General features: G+C 34.5%; 1 non-coding gene across 1 annotated transcript; it reads right to left on the bottom strand.

Moving 5' to 3' along the window:
- Positions 1 to 904: 904 nt before the first annotated feature.
- Positions 905 to 1,069, bottom strand: LOC112442101 (U1 spliceosomal RNA). Its single transcript, XR_003030119.1, has one exon. It is a non-coding gene; the product is annotated as a U1 spliceosomal RNA (small nuclear RNA).
- Between the last annotated feature and the right edge of the window lie 2,226 nt (positions 1,070 to 3,295).

The raw sequence follows: 3,295 nt of genomic DNA, 5'->3' as shown, positions 1-3,295 counted from the left end.
GTTGTGTATGGTGTAAGAGAGTAGTCTAGATTCATTCTTTTGCATGTGACTATCCAGTTTTCCTGTCACCATTTTTTCATGAGATTATTCTTTCCCCATTGTGTATTCTTGGTTCCTAGAGAAGGAAATGGCAACACACTCCACTATTCTTGCTGGAAAATTCCAAACAGAGGAGCCTGGTGGGCTACAGTCCATGGGGTTGCAAAGAGTCGGACATGACTTAGCAAATTTTTAATAAACCCATGCATATATAGGCACTTAATTTACTTCTGGGCTCTACTACATTGTGTTGGGATATATATATGTATATATGTATATATATCTGTTTTGAAGCCAGTAGTATACTTTTTTCCCCTAAATTTTACTAGCTATTTTATTTTTTTAGTTATTTGTAAATGCAAATTAAGATATATTGAGAACTTTTTGCTTATCAGATTGGGAAAAAATAAAAATGAATTTTAAAATTTGATGGGAATGTGATTGTTCTGATTATTATAACTTTGTTATGTAGTTTGAAATCAGGGAGTATAATGCTTCTGGCTTTGTTTCCCCCACCCCGCCTCCACCCCTCAGGATTGCTTTGGCTTTTTGCAATCTCTTGTGATTCTCTATAAATTTTAGGATTATTTATTCTGTTTCTGTGAAAAATGCCATTGGAATTTTGATAGAAATTGCATTGAACCTGTAGGTTGCTTTGAATGGTATGGACAATTTAATATATTAATTTTTCTCATCCATAAACCTGGGATATCTTTCCATTTATTTGTGTATTCTTCAATTTTCCTTTATCAATATCTTATAGTTGTCAGTGTAGAAATCTTTCACTTCCTTGGTTAACTATTCTGAGTATTTTACTCTTTTTGACACAATTGTAACAGGATACTTTTCTTTTTTTTTTTTCCTTCACAGGAAAACACCAATGCAGTCCCCCCACTACAACAAATTATGCAGTCCAGTTTCCCACACTTGGAGAAATCGCAGGGGCCAGCATATCTGGAGTGCAATAGATGAGCCTTGCCCTGGGGAAACCACCTTCATGACCATGGTATCGCCCCTGCCAGGTAAGTATGGCATTGTTTTCTTAATTTCACATTCTGATAATAACTTATTAGTATAGAGTAATGCAATCACTTTTGTGTAGTTTTGAATCTTGCAACTTTACTGACTTTGTGTATTAGTTCTGACAGTTTTAGTGGAGTCTTTACTATTTGCTATAGTAATATGTCACCAGTAGATAGAGACTATGTTGCTTCTTCCTTTCCAATTTGGATGCCCTTTATTTCTTTTTCTTGCCTAATTTATCTAGTTTTGCATTCCAATATGATGTTGAAGACAAGTGGCAAGAGTAGGCACTTATTCTTGATCTCAGAGGAAAAGCTTTTAACTTTTTATTGTTGGGTATGATATTAACTGTAATCTTGTCATTAATGGCCTATATTTTATTGTGGTACATTTCCTCTATACTTTGTTCATAGGTTTATCATAAAATCAGTGTTGAATTTTGTCAAGTGCTTTTTCTCATCTATTAAGATGATTGTATAATTGTATCCTTCATTCTGTTAATGTAGTGTATCACATTGATTGGTTTGCCTTTGTTGAACCACCCTTGCATTCCTGGAATGAATCCCATTTGATCATGGTGAACAATCCGTTTAATGTATTACTGAATTTGCTTCACTAATTGTTGTCCGGGATTCTTGCATGTGCATTCATCAGGGATACTGGCCTGTATTTTTTTTTTTTTTTCTTGTTGGCATTCTTGTCTGACTTGGCATTATGATAATGCTGGCCTTTTAAAAGTTTGGAAGGGTTTCCTCCTTTTCTATTTCTGCAAGAATTTGAGAAGTATAGGTATTAAATCTTATTAGAATGTTTGGTAAAATTTACAAGTGATGCAGTCTCGCCCTGACTTTGTTTATTGGGAGGTTTTTGGTTCTGATTCAACATTCATAGTGAACTTTCTGTTCAGATTTTGTTTCTTCATGTTTCAGTTGATAGGTTTTATGTTTCTAGGGATTTATCCATTTATTTTAGATTGCCCATTTTGTTGGTATATAATCATTCATAGTAGTCTTTTTTGATCCTTTGTATTTCTGTGGTATTAAGTGTAATATCACCTCATTAATTTCTTTGTTTTTTTTAATTTTCTGGGATTTTCTAAGTGATTTTTTAATAAGATTTCAATCTTCTTAAATTTGTTAAGATTTGTTTTATTGCCTTATATGATATATTGTGGGGGACTTTCCATAAGCACTTGAGAAGAATGTGTATTCCATTGCTTTTAGATGGAATGTTATTACATATTGTTAAATGCATCTGTTCTAATGTGTCATTTAAAGCTGATGTTTCCTTATTGTTACTCTATCTCAATGATCCATCCACAGATGGAAGTCAGGTAGCATAGCCCCCTATTATTATTATATTGATGTGTGTTTCTCCCTTTGAAGTGAAAAAATGAAAATGAAAGTCACTCAGTTGTGTCTGACTCTGCAATCCTGTGGACTGTGAGCCCACCATACTCCTCTGTCCATGGAATTCCCCAGGCAATAATACTGGAGTGGGTAGTCCTTCCCTTCTCCAGGGTATCTTCCTGACCCAGGAATTGAATCCAGGTCCCCTGCATTGTAGGCAGATTCTTTACCATTTGAGCCACAACATCTGTCAATATTTGCTTTATATATTTAGGTGCTCCTAAGTTGGATGCATAAATATTTACAAACATTACATCCTCTTGTAGGATGTAATGACGCCTTCATCATTATGTCATTACTTTCTTTGTTTCTTATTAAAGTCTTTGTCTTACTGTTATTTTGTCTGATAATAGTATAGCTACCCCAACTACCTTTGGGCTTGTATTTGCGTATAATATCTTTCTGTCCCTCTACTTTTAGTTTGTGCATGCCTTTACATCTGAAGTCAGTCCCTTGTAGGCAGCATATAGGTCAGTCTAATTTTCTTGCCCAGTCAGTCATTCTACATATTTTGACTGGAGAGCTTAGTCCATTAACATTAGAAGTCATTATTTATAGATGTGTATTTTTGACCTTTTTGTTCATTGCTTTCTGGCTGTTTTTTAGTTTCTCTCTGTCCCCTCTCTTGATCACTTCCTTTGTGGTTTGATGACTTTCTCTTTGGGTATGCTTAGATCCCCTCTTCTTTATCTGTGAGTATCTGCTACAGGTTTTTACTTTATGGTTACCATGAGACTTTCCAATAATATGTGTATTTATAACAGTCAATTTTAACTTGATACCTTAAGTTTGAACACATTCTGAGCCTCCTTCTCCCACCTATA

Source organism: Bos taurus, chromosome 17 (assembly GCF_002263795.3).
Source record: "Bos taurus isolate L1 Dominette 01449 registration number 42190680 breed Hereford chromosome 17, ARS-UCD2.0, whole genome shotgun sequence".
In the NCBI taxonomy this organism is placed as follows: domain Eukaryota; kingdom Metazoa; phylum Chordata; class Mammalia; order Artiodactyla; family Bovidae; genus Bos; species Bos taurus.
Note: the sequence above shows the minus strand (reverse complement) of the source record. Positions and strands in the feature narration are given on the sequence as shown.